At 42.1% G+C, this 14,068-nt stretch overlaps 2 long non-coding RNA genes across 2 annotated transcripts; both read right to left on the bottom strand.

Annotated features, from left to right (window-relative positions):
* Positions 1–1,315: 1,315 nt before the first annotated feature.
* LOC132461093 (uncharacterized) lies at positions 1,316–2,299 on the bottom strand. The gene is made up of 3 exons (XR_009526519.1): positions 2,090–2,299; positions 1,890–1,967; positions 1,316–1,530 (listed from the first exon to the last, which is right to left on the bottom strand). It is a non-coding gene; the product is annotated as an uncharacterized LOC132461093 (long non-coding RNA).
* Positions 2,300–11,534: 9,235 nt separating this feature from the next.
* LOC132461092 (uncharacterized) lies at positions 11,535–13,228 on the bottom strand. The gene is made up of 2 exons (XR_009526518.1): positions 12,313–13,228; positions 11,535–11,900 (listed from the first exon to the last, which is right to left on the bottom strand). It is a non-coding gene; the product is annotated as an uncharacterized LOC132461092 (long non-coding RNA).
* Between the last annotated feature and the right edge of the window lie 840 nt (positions 13,229–14,068).

Genomic DNA, 14,068 nt, shown 5'->3' with positions numbered 1-14,068 from the left:
CACTTGGTTGAGGAGCACAATGGGGCAAGATAGGCTTCATCATCTTGCCATCATGTCGGTTGAGCGAGGAGAACTCTCCAAATTAAGCCAGACACAATTGATCGACAGCTTCGCAAAAATGAAGCAGAGGCGCTACCGTTTACTGTTAAAAAAATGAACAGCTCCCCTATCTTTCTGGCCATGATATACACACCTCATAGGATCATCACCATCACACCATCATAGGATGGTCTGAAATAGAAATGATAAACACAGACATGTATGTATGTAGAGGTGTTTTTTTGTTTTTCCTTTTACAGTTGCACATTTCAAGTTTTCAGTTTTCAAGTTCATGTTTGCTGACAGATATTTAATGAAGATACGCTTTATGATAATAAATAAGTGCTATAAAATATTTGCTCGCGTGCTTGCATTAATTATCTGTGCCCATGCTTTTTTAAAATAAATAATTGCCCAAAATTTCTTTGGCTCGCGCACTTCGCGCGCTGGCATTTTTTTTTGGTGCCCTATTGTGCCCCTGTATGGTATTGGGTGAGCTGACGCCCCTGGTTGTATTCTGGGCTGTTTTGATGAGACTAAAGGGGTGTGTTGTTGAATACCTGCCTATAAAGGGTGCAGCAAGAATGCAACCCAACCGGATAATCACGGAAGAGAAGTGAAGGAAGAAAATAACCCTGCTATTATAGAAACATAACCATTATAAATGATGACACTACATAGACTATACTGTTCACTGTCTGTTTTCTCCTCAAAACCATTTATAACCTTTAATGCAATAACTTTTACAGTTGCAGTCATGTAGAAATGTTTAAAGGATCCATGTTGATGACATTATAATCCATTAATTATATTTCTGTAAGTTTCTGCTTCTGAATAAAGAATGACATGTAACAATATTGGTTTCCTAATTTTAATTAAAAAACGTACACTTGACAGACTTCCAGCTCTGTCTGAAGACATGAGGTCACAGCAACATGACTGGGAGTCAAAACACACTCACCCTCACCCACATGGAGGCCGATGTACATGAATAGGAGCCGTGGAGGGATTCATGTGTGATGCTGACATCACATGGGTCCATAACAATGTGTTTTTTGTAACCAGCATCAGCTCTAACCCTCGATGGTAAAGACTGGGAGATACAGATGTAATTATCAGTGCATTAATTAACTTGTGGGCCAGAAAATCTGAAGTCTAGTTCGCTATAGGAGAAAGGGGTATTGGCAATATGCATTGAGTGACAGAGTAAAGGACTCACACAATCAACAAGTACGTTTTAGAAGCTATATTGTGTAGATTTAAAGAAGTAAAATAAAAAAATAAAAAACATGAGATATCAACCAGTTTCTCAATATATCCAGCCACTGGGAAAATCTGAATATTGGTAACAAAATAACAGTCCATCGTTTGGGTAGCTCGCCACTACCACTGAGGTTCCCCACTACCTCTACAGAGATGGGAGAAATCCCAGCGGGAGAAGAATCTTCATGCAGATCTCACCAGGAATCCATACAAGCAAAAAGACCCGGCCTATAAAGGCCAGAAAAAGGGTCACATTCATATAAATAAACTATAATTAATACTTCAGTAAGTATAGTACATACTACATTTAATACTAAATGTAAATAAATGCATATTAACACATATTTATACATATACATTGTTTTCTAATAATCATGTTAACTACTTTTTAACACATTCTCAACATTAACATGAGACAAATGGCTGAACATTTCTTTCCGTTCATCTCCTTTACTTTTAACTAAAACACCGTAATGTAAAACAATTTTAAACATACATGAAATTAATGCCCCGTTAATCCACATTAACATTAACAGTTGCACACTTCAACTCTGTTCATCAGACGAACATCAATAAAGATTACTCACCAGAGGCTCAAACATCACATATACACACACACTCCGGGTACAAGGCAGAATACACTGCTCTCATCAGTCCAGGTTCCGCTTTTGAAAAGACAGGGACACGGGAGTTCAGTAATAAGCAACGAAGTATAACGAATATGCAACGAAGTATTACAGTGGCTAATGGCATGAGCTAGCGCTATAGTTGTTAATAACCAACTCACGTTCTCCTTCGTTTCCGTCACAAACAAGGTCCACTAATCAACCAAAGCAACAACAAAAAAACGTTGTTCTCTGCGCCTCCGATAATTATTCAAACGTTGGGATATATCTGGCTCTCGCAACAATAATTTCCTTCAAGAGAAAGTTTGCATGCCGCCACCTCGACAACGGTCCGGCATAGAGAGAGAGAGAAACGGCACGTACACCTTGACGGTGTCTGATTTGCTACGCTACGTTGTCTTACGTGAACTCCTCATGTCACCCGAATCTTGTACATTTTGAGAAGGGCACATTCGCCACATTTGAAATGAACAAAATATTATTTTTAAACCGATATAAATAACCTTGTGTACATTAATCTTTTTAATCTATTTATTGACATATTTAGGATTTCAATCATAAATCCTTGACAGTGTCTGATTGGTTACGCTAAGTTGCCTTACGTGAACTCCTCATGTCACCCGAATCTTGTACACTTTGAGAAAGGCACATTCGCCACATTTGAAATAAACAAAATATTATTTTTAAACAGATATAAATAACCTTGTGTACATTAATCTTTTTAATCTATTTATTGACAAATTTAGGATTTTAATCATAAATCCTTGACAGTGTCTGATTGGTTACGCTAAATTGCCTTACGTGAACTCCTCATGTCACCCGAATCTTGTACACTTTGAGAAAGGCACATTCGCCACATTTGAAATAAACAAAATATTATTTTTAAACAGATATAAATAACCTTATGTATATTCATCTTTTTATTGACATATTTAGGATTTCAATCATAAATCCTATTCATATTATGGAAGATTATTTTAAAACAAACCCTATTTATTTATCTATTTATCTTATCTATCTTATCTATCTTATTAATTTCTTGATCTAATCAATTAACTGAAACTGGTCTTCTGATAAGGCCTAGTAACCTGGGTTACATCCTCCCCTTCTAAAGGTGTGTATGTCCCATTACACCCACATGACTATGAATTGGCCTTGGGGTTACTTAGGGGGGTGTCTGCATAGCCATGGTTCTGGAGTGCGTCGGCAAAAGCAAGGTTGAGGCCTTGGAAAAGTGACTGGACTATGGGCAGCAAGGGATTTCCCAGTTGACCATACTGTAGTCGTTCAGGTTGTTCTCTATGCCTCTCGGAACGTCTGGGAACATTCTCACTCTCACTCTCTCCCATGATGACTGGAGAGATTGTCCTTCCAGATGTCCCAGCTGCTGTTTCCCCATTGGTCCTGTTCACTGACATGTCCTCACAAGGTTTGTTGACAAAACATCCTTTGTCCTTGCAGCTGTCACTGAATGACAGGTCTGAGAAAACAGGAAGGCTTCCATCCATAATGTTTGGTTCTGAGGGAGTCTCCGACATGCTCGACTGGACAGGTAAGGTCTCATCCTCTTGTCTTGAAATGTCAGAGGGGGCGTCCTGAGAGTTACCAACCAGAACTCTTCTCACTTTGGGGGGGTGAGCTTCTCTGTGCCTTGAGGTGACCTCAGCCTCTGGATCAACAACTGCCGAGGTTCCTCTCCATCCAAAACAGTTTGATCGGTCAGAGCTTGGCTCATTTGTGGTGTCATCCCCGAAAGCTGGAAGTTTCTCTGACTTGGATGGAATGATCTCCACAGGTATCCGATGCACTGTATCTCTTTCAGGCGCACTTCTCTTTTCTCTGTCCTGTTTCTCAATGATTAATGTCTCTGTCTTTTCTTCCAAGTCGGCAGGAGCAGGAAGCCAAACAACTGGAGACAGGGTTGGTTGTTTTGTCTCTCCGACATGTCTTTCCCTTGCAGGTCAGAATCTGTGTTTCAATAAAGTCAGTATTCAGTGTCTCTCTAGGTAAATAGCAATAGTAGTCATTGTCTTCCGACTCTGAATTATCATCTGCCACCTCAGACTCAGCTGTGACTTCCATTCTCGACTGTCTCCTTGTTCTAGGTCTGTTGATAGTCTGCTTCGGAGGTTGCTCGGGCTCAGCCACAGGTAAGAACCCACACGGCAGCAAGAGGTCACGGTGCAAGGTGCGAAGTGGTCCATCTTTTCCCTCTGGTTTGACAGTGTACACAGGTAGGTCACCAGCACGTTTGACCACTATGTGAATGTCTTGTTCCCATTTATCAGCCAACTTGTGTTTCCCCCTTATCCGAACATTCCTCACAAGGACACAATCTCCTGTTTCAAGAGTGGACTCAACAACTCTCCTGTCAAACCGCTGCTTGTTACGCTCAGCTGTCTTTGAGGCATTCTCTGTGGCGACTCGGTAGCTTTCCTCTAGGCGGCCCTTTAAGTCATGCACATACTGGGAATGTGACTTGGGTTCACGGCTGGACGGTAGACCAAACGCCAAATCAACTGGAAGCCGGGGTTGTCTGCCGAATATTAGTTCGTAGGGTCTGAATCCGGTCACGTCATTCCGTGTGCAGTTATAGGCGTGCACTAGAGGCTTGACAAACTCCCTCCAATGAGACTTGTCCTTATTTTCCAGAGTGCCCAGCATCTGGAGAAGGGTCCTATTGAATCTCTCCACTGGATTCCCCCTGGGGTGGTAAGGGGTAGTCCTGACCTTCTGAATACCAGCGATGGAGCACAGTTCTTTTATGGTGCGAGATTCAAAATCTGGACCCTGGTCACTCAGAAGCCTTTCCGGAAATCCATAATGCACCAGAAAGTTTTCCCATAAACACTTAGCCACAGTCTGCGCCTTTTGGTTTCGAGTGGGGATCGCGACTGTGTACTTAGTGAAATGGTCTGTCAGTACCAGTATATCTTTTGTGTTGCTCCGATCAGGCTCCACTGACAGAAAGTCCATACAGACCAGCTCCATGGGCCTGCTAGCCTTGATGTTACACAAAGGGGCTGCTCTCTCGTTTGGAGTCTTTCGGCGCACACAACGTTCACACATTTTGATCTTCTGCTCTACATATACTGACATTCTAGGCCAATAGAATCGTGACCTCACGAGGTCGAGGGTCCGCTCTATGCCTAGATGACCTAGATCATCATGTAGGCCTCTTAGTGCTGTGGCTCTATGTTCAGCTGGTAGAACAAGCTGGTGTGTGACTCGTCCATGTTCTTGCCGTGCCCTGTATAACACCCCATCTCTCAGCTCTAGACGTTTCCATTCTCGGAGCCACAACCAAAGTTCTGGAAGCTCTTGTCTCAGGGTGGGTGAAGGCATGTCTCCAGACTCGTTGTGCTCGATGACCACTCTGAGGTCAGGATCAGCTCGTTGCTTTGCCCTGATATCCTCTTCAGTCCAATGACCAATCACAGGGAGTCCATGATCATCTTCCTGCTGGAAACCACTGGGCAGAGCATCGGAATGAATGGCAAGAGACTCGACAAGTGTGACTGATGGACATGTGGAGTTTCTATGAGACCACTCAACATCATGTCTCTCACATATGGCCTTCACTACATCTGGAAGAACAACATCTAGAGTCTCCTGATCCTTCAGGCAATGTAGAGTGAACTGCACGCTCTTTCCTTGACACAGCATCATCCCGGAGTTCCCCATGTGGTCGACGAGAGAGTCCGTCTGCATCTTGATTCTGAGTTCCAGCTCTATACTGGAGCTTGAAGTTGTATGTCGATAGAGCGGACAGCCACCCGTAACTCGTGGCATCCAACTTGGCGGTGGTCAGTATGTAAGTTAAGGGATTACTGTCAGTGACAACAGTGAAGTCGGTACCATACAAGTAATCACCAAACTTAGCAGCAGCCCACTTTAGAGCGAGGAATTCCAATTTATGAGCAGGGTATTTCGCCTCACTCTTCATCAATCCTCTGCTTGTGAAAGCGATAGGCCTCACCCGTCCTTCTTGTTCTTGATACAAAGCCGCACCAAGCCCTGTTGTGCTTGCATCAGTGTGAAGGACGTATGGAAGTTTAGGGTCTGCAAACCCTAAGACAGGTGCGGTGGTTAGCTTGTCAATGATCTCCTCGAATGCTCCTTGACATTCTGAAGTCCACCTCTTCCCAAAGGATTCCTTCGGATCGAAGTACAGGTGAGTTTTTCCTCTTTCTTGATTGTTTTTCCTGAGAGGTGGGTACCCTGCTGTGAGGTCATTTAGAGGTTTGGTGATTTTTGAATAGTTCCTCACAAACCGTCTGTAGTACCCAGAGAAGCCCAGGAAGGAACGCAGCTGTTTGAGGTTCTCGGGTACTGGCCAGGTCTTTAAGGCTTCGATCTTCTGTGGATCCGTCTCAACTCCGTGCTGGGAGACAATATGACCAAGATACTTAACGGAGGTTTGGAAAAACTTACATTTTTCTGATGACAATTTTAACCCATACTCTTTAAGTCGGTTAAGGACCTGCAGTAATCTTGACTCATGTTGCTCCAAGGTGTCCGAGAAGATTATGAGATCATCGATGAAGACCATCGCCTCCTTGCGGTTGAGATCTCCCACACATCTCTCCATCAATCGCTGAAACGTACTTGCCGCGTTGGTAACCCCCTGTGGCATTCTATTAAATTCCCAGAAACCCAGGGGGCACACGAACGCAGTCTTCTCTTTATCAGCCTCTTCTATTTCGACTTGGTAATAGCCCGATTTTAAATCGAGGACTGAGAACCATTTAGAACCAGTCAAGAGGGAGAACACTTCCTCCAAGTTTGGTAGGGCGTAAGCATCTCTTATGGTCTGTGAGTTGAGTTTCCTGAAGTCGATGCACAACCTCACAGAACCATTTTTCTTTCGCACGACGACAATGGGAGACGCAAAGGGGGACTCAGACTTGCGTATGACGCCAGAATCTAGCAGCTCTTGAAGATGGTTCTTAACCGCATCTACATCGCGTGGATGGATGGGTCTGGGTCGGTGCTTGAAAGGAGTGTTGTCACTCAGCTTGATGTGGTGTTTTACTTTGTCGGTATGACCAAAGTCTATGTCATGCTGAGAAAAGACCTCAGGCATGTTATTGAGCAGCCTTGTGACTCGCTCTTTCCACTCTGGTGGTAAAGGGGAATCCCCAAAATCAAATTCCATCTTGTCGGTTTTAGGAGCGGTCAATTCGGCGGGTGGCTCCTTTCCCATCACCTGTTGAACGGCATGAATCTCAGCCAACACTGTTCTCGGGGGGATGGTGACATCATGTTGAGTCTCATTCCTCAGCAGGATTGACATTGAGCAAAGGCGCTTGACAGGTAAGGTGCACAGGGAGCTAGCAACCAGCAATCCGCCAGGAAGGGACGGCACAGATGCGGCCTCTACAACTGCCCATTTATCCTGGTGAGCACCACTCATGTGGACCTGCCCTTCCACAACGACTGTGCTGCCCGCTGGCACCACTTCGGGGGTGTTGCTTCGCGCCTTGATCAGCCCAAGAGCTCCAGTACTTGCGTGCTTTTCCCGTACTTCAAGGATTTTCAAAACCACTCTGTAGCCAGGAAGGAATGACTGAGGACGACATTCATGCCTTTCAACAAAGCTGGAATAGAGGACGTCTAATGAATTGGTGCCGATGAGGATTTGAGGCACACTGTTCACATTAGGGACAACCAACACTAACGTAGGGACTTCAGTCTCTTCTCCCAAAAACTCCTCTGGAAACAACAGGTTGAGTTCTACGTACCCAAGGTAAGGCACGGCCTCTCCATTGGCTCCCTCTATTTGCAACTCTACATCCAAAAGGTCGTCCAAGGATTTCAAGGAATGATGAGACAGGTGAGTGTGGAAAAATGACAGCGGAATAGTGGTCACCTGTGATCCTGTATCTAGTAGGCAGTTAACTTTGTGGCCTTCAATAGTGACTCGAGCAGTGCATTTGGTTCCAACCAGCTTGGGCGGCAGTATGGTGGAGGTGGTGTTAGCATTACCACACTTACTAGCCACTTGCTTTATTTTTCTAGGGCGTTTGGTTGATCTTTTAGTCCCTGTCTGCCCTGCAACAGGGGCTTCTAGTAGTTTAAATGCTGGATGCCAGTGCTGCCATTTTGCTGATCCCATTGCCGTTGTTTCTCTCTAAGCAGCTGTCTCTTTTCCTCGACGAGAAGGGGATTAGGGTTACTCTCACAGTTGCCTGCCATGTGAGCGTCTCCACCGCAGCGGAAACAGTACCATGGACGGGGCCTACTGTTTGTTGTTGGCCCTGAACTGGACTGTCCGCTCACTCTCTTGTTGGGCGGCTGGTGTTGAGCTGTCATGGAGAAGTCTCTTGAGAATGCAGGCAATGGTATCTGATGACTCTGAGCTTGGGGTGGACTCACCTGTGCTTGATGAAAGGCAAGCTGTTGTTTCAATGCCTTAATCTCTGTTGCTTCTAGGTGGTCACTTTTAGCTTCATGAATTGCTTCCCTCATATCAGCTACCTGTGCTTGAATGTCAGCAATCTGTCTCTTCAATGTGCCGAATTCAGTTAGGTCAGGACAGTTGACTTTGGCTTTACGTGGAGTTGTAGTCTGCATGACAGCAACCTGGGCTTGTATCTCTTTAAACTGTTTCTTGAAGACGTCAGTATCAGTTACTTCTTCCTCAGGTGTAACACAACTGTATGCAGATAACTGTTGTGCTGCAGCTCTGAACTTTGGGACAGCAGGACTTGGCTTGTGTAATCCAAGGTGTTTTTTCATACGGTTGTGTTTACTTGCCTGTCTGTCTTCCTCTGTTCTGATCAGAAGCACCAGTTCAGCAAACGAGGGCGGTGCATTTGTTTTCCGCTCCAGTTGGAGATCAGCGATCAATCCATCATTCCAGCAGCCTCGACAGAACTGCTTCAGGAGGTAGCGGTTTCGTTCACTCTCTGCGATACCACCTCGCCTGACCGCAGCACTCAGAGCAACTTGCAAGTGGTTCAGATAGTCAGAAGACTTCTCGTCGTTGTTCTGTAGTGTCCCCATAAACTTGGCCAACAGCTCATCTCCATCCTCTACAGAGCCATAGAATGAATCAAGTAGCTGAAGATACACTGATGGCAAAGCCCGAGGGCTGACATGATTGATAACATCAGTAGCTGGAGGCAATAAGCTGTCCAAGATCTTGCGTGTTCTATGCAGATCAGACATGGAGGGATCTGTCAAGAATAAGTCAACATATGCTCTCCAGGTATCAAAATACAGTTCATTGTTTGGACGAGGAAACTTCCCAGGGAAAGGTCTGAGGTGAGTTGAAGAGTGCATGGAAGACATAGCTTCATTAGCTCGCATGACATGTTCAACAACAACCCGTTGTACAGCAGGAGGATTAACATCACTCATGGTAAGTACTGAATGGGTCACTGCAGCACTGTCACCATTACCACTGGCTTGGATGGACAGGGATGCTGGGTGTTGAATGTTCAAGTTAGCAGCCATGCTAGGCGATGGAGAGGCTGTCAACACTGCAGGCTGTGACCGACCATTCACACTGGTTGGTAAGGACGTTACCTGTGGAATCCGAGTAGTGGCCTCAAGCCTTTGCAAAGCTGGTGTTGATGCGGCTTGGGCATCACCTCTCAATCCATGCTGACCACGCCCGGGTGAAGGAGATGGTGGGAACACAGCTGGCAAGTTCCTGACCATCTCAGGTGAGACAGATCCAAGCAGAAGAGAGGGTTGTTGCATGACCTGTGATGGCGCTTTAATATTCTCACTCTCCCAACCAGTTGCATCAGAAGCGTTTAATTGAGAGTCTTCGACTGGTGCAGTGTCAGCGGGGAGGTTCACACCTTTCCCTGCACTTATCTTCATCAATTCCTCTTGGAGTACACTTTCAAATGACTTCCCAAGTTTATTAGCAATGGCTTGAAGTTCTTCAAGATACCCCTTGGTGGCACTGCTGCTAGCAGTGCTAGTGTAAACACCATCTAAGGAGCGCACCTTAAAGATAACATTTTCATCAGCTGAGCTCTGATAAGCAGTTGGCAATATAGGTCTAAATGTTTGCATTGCAGAGCTACTTGCAAATTCCACAATGGAGCAGAGATGATACTCTGATTTTGGGTCATCAATAACTAGCACTCTGTTAATAGAGCCATAGCGGTTTAGGTGCCTCTCGAGTTCCCCATCTACTTCAGTTTGGGTTAACCCATTAACAATAACTGAGTTACGAACATTTATCTTTTCATCTTCCACTATATCCATTGTACTATATTGCTGCTTACCCTTTTACTCTAGTCACTAAATACTCCACTTTCTCCTGGCTAGCTCGCCAATTTCTGTAACCAGCATCAGCTCTAACCCTCGATGGTAAAGACTGGCCTATAAAGGCCAGAAAAAGGGTCACTATAACATTCATATAAATAAACTATAATTAATACTTCAGTAAGTATAGTACATACTACATTTAATACTAAATGTAAATAAATGCATATTAACACATATTTATACATATACATTGTTTTCTAATAATCATGTTAACTTCTTTTTAACACATTCTCAACATTAACATGAGACAAATGGCTGAACATTTCTTTCCGTTCATCTCCTTTACTTTTAACTAAAACACCGTAATATAAAACAATTTTAAACATACATGAAATTAATGCCCCGTTAATCCACATTAACATTAACAGATGCACACTTCAACTCTGTTCATCAGACGAACATCAATAAAGATTACTCACCAGAGGCTCAAACATCACATATACACACACACTCCGGGTACAAGGCAGAATACACTGCTCTCATCAGTCCAGGTTCCGCTTTTGAAAAGACAGGGACACGGGAGTTCAGTAATAAGCAACGAAGTATAACGAATATGCAACAAAGTATTACAGTGGCTAATGGCATGAGCTAGCGCTATAGTTGTTAATAACCAACTCACGTTCTCCTTCGGTTCCGTCACAACCAAGGTCCACTAATCAACCAAAGCAACAACAAAAAACTTTGTTCTCTGCGCCTCCGATAATTATTCAAACGTTGGGATATATCTGGCTCTTGCAACAATAATTTCCTTCAAGAGAAAGTTTGCATGCCGCCACCTCGACAACGGTCCGGCATAGAGAGAGAGAGAAACGGCACGTACACCTTGACGGTGTCTGATTGGCTACGCTACGTTGTCTTACGTGAACTCCTCATGTCACCCGAATCTTGTACATTTTGAGAAGGCCACATTCGCCACATTTGAAATGAACAAAATATTATTTTTAAACAGATATGAATAACCTTATGTATATTAATCTTTTTATTGAAATATTTAGGATTTCAATCATAAATCCTATTCATATTATGGAAGATTATTTTAAAACAAACCCTATTTATTTATCTATTTATCTTATCTATCTTATTAATTTATTGATCTAATCAATTAACTGAAACTGGTCTTCTGATAAGGCCTAGTAACCTGGGTTACATCTGGGAGCGGAGAAAGTTTTCGTCGGTGGTGGAGGGGGAGGGGACGACGAAGACATCTTGTCTTGTTATAACAAGATATTGATCGTGTTTTATTTATTTATTTATTTTTCTCTTTTCAAATTTTTTTTATATTAATACATTTTATTGACAATTAGCAATACAACAACAGCCAGGGGGTACAGAAATGGCAGATATACAAAATACAGACACAAAAAATACAAAATACAGCATTAAATTAAATAAAAATATTATAAAGAGCACACACACTGAGTGTTTTAATAGCTTTCCCATTTCTAGAACATAGAATATTCCCCACATACTGCTTGGCTTCATTCTCAAACACAACAAAAAGCGGTTTCTGATTCGAGTATTTACATTTATGAATATGCCATTTAGCTAATAAAATAATAAGGTTTACAATAAAATATTGGTTTGCTTGACTAGAGGTGTAATTGAAGAAACCAAACAATACATGTTCAATACAAAGGGAAAACTTGGGGTCAATGAAACAAGTGATAAAAGTGCAAATATCTTTCCATAAATGATTTGAATGGGAACAGTTCCAAAATAAATGTGTCACATCTTCAGGGTACATGTTACAAAATGAGCATTTGACATCTATATCTAATTTAAATCTTTGCAAAAATAGTTTAGAGGGATAGTAACGGTATATAATCTTAAAAGATACCTCTTTCATTTTGTTAGTGATCAAAAATGTAGATGGTAAAGTCCAGATTTTCTTCCAATTAAGGTCAGATATACAATTATTCCAGTAGGCAACTACATATGGGACAGAGACTATATCATTTTGGAACAATGATCGTATTCCACAATTATTGTTACGTGTTCCAGGGGAGAAACAAACCCCACCAACTGCAGACTCGGTAGGGTCAAGAGGTAGCAAGGTTGGCCTAACCCCTGCTGTACTTCTTAGAAGCATCACAATTCCTGTAGGGATTGCATCCATGACAATAGCAAATTCCCTTGGAGGAATTGGAATACCATACTACATCAAAAATTCCTGATATGAAATTAAAATACCATTACAGTCGAGCAGTTGGCTGACCAGGTGTAAATCATGTGCAAAACCAGTTCTCAAAAAATAAAGACTTGTTTTTGTACAATATTTCTCTGTTATTCCATATATTTAAATCTTGAGGAGAGAAATTGTGTTTATAGATCATAGACCATGAGAGAAGCATCTGCTTGTGAAAGTTTGACTATTTTGTATTTTCTCAATATTATAATTACAGAATAAAACAAAATGAAGGCCCCCTAATTTGGAGAAGATAAAGTTAGGGATGAAATTCCAAATTGAAAACGGATTCTTTATAAATTGTTTTAGCCTGTTAATTTTGAAAGTGTAATTTAAGGTTGAAAAATCAAGGAAGTTAAGGCTGCCCTTATCATACGGGTTCATTATCACAGCATTTTTAATATAGTGGCTTTTATTCCTCCAAATAAAATTAAATAACATTTTGTCGATTTGTTTAGGAGTCTTTTTGTTTACATCCAAGGACAGAGCTGCATCAGTGAGCCGGGAGATGCCCTCAGCCTTGGTAAGAAGGATTCTAGCTCTTACTGATAGGTCTCGCTGTAACCACTGATTTAACTTTTTTTAGTTTTGTCAATAATAGGGTTGAAGTTTAAACCACATCTGGAATCTCTATCTTTGGTAATAACAACTCCTAGATAGGTTATAGAGTCCTTTACAGGAATATTACATATGGACGGTAGATCGCAATTCTTAAGAGCAAGCAATTCACATTTTTTAAGGTTTAAGTTTAGCCCGGAAGCAACGGAGAAAGTTTTAATTAAGTCAATGGTTATAGGTATCTGAGAGGCATCCCTTAAAAAAAAGTGTTATCATCAGCCATCTGACTGATGATGACCTCACCATCAGCTATTGAGATACCTTTAAGTGGACTAAGCTTTATGGATTCAGTGAGTAGTTGAGTACAAAGTAGGAAGAGGTAGGGGGAAATTGGACACCCTTGTCTAACACCACGATTTAAAAAATAATCTAGGGGAAGTACCAGCATGTAATCTAATTGAACAGTTTCCATTTTTGTACATAGTTTTGATTGCATTGTTAAAGTATGAACCAAATCCAAATGGAAGATAAATTTATGCTCAATTATATCGAAAGCCTTCTGAAAATCTAAGAAAAGAGTAAAACTTTCATCTAAACATAAATCTGAATCTCAATTAGGTCAAGAACTAGTCTGACATTATTGGAAATGTGTCTGTGTCTCATAAAACCTGACTGGCACTCATCGATAATATGATCCAAAACAATTTTAATCCTTTTTGCAAATATCTGTGCAAACACACTCATTATTAAGAAGGCAGATTGGACAGCAGTTTATCTTTCCTAGGTTTTGGGATAAGAGTTATGAGGCCTTGAGTCAACGTGGGTGGGAGGGTTTCATTATCTATACATTCTAAAAAGAGCCAGAGGAGGAAGGGAGCAAGTTGGTCAGAGAATGCTTTGCAAAATTCAGAGGTGATTGTAATGTTCTTATTCATCTATAAATAAAACATCATGAATATAACTTTTGCTAGCTTCAGCTAGCTGTTTTTAAGAATGAACTCCTTCCGTCTACGTTCACTCTGCGGTACAACATACAGTCAATCCAGCATCTGTTGATGTTAGAGCTCCACCTAGTGTCAGCTCCTTTGTTAGCACTTATTATTAC

The sequence above is a fragment of the Gadus macrocephalus genome, chromosome 7 (assembly GCF_031168955.1).
Source record: "Gadus macrocephalus chromosome 7, ASM3116895v1".
Classification (NCBI taxonomy): Eukaryota; Metazoa; Chordata; class Actinopteri; order Gadiformes; family Gadidae; genus Gadus; species Gadus macrocephalus.
The sequence above is the reverse complement of the archived record's forward strand: the minus strand, read 5'-3'. Positions and strand labels throughout refer to the sequence as shown.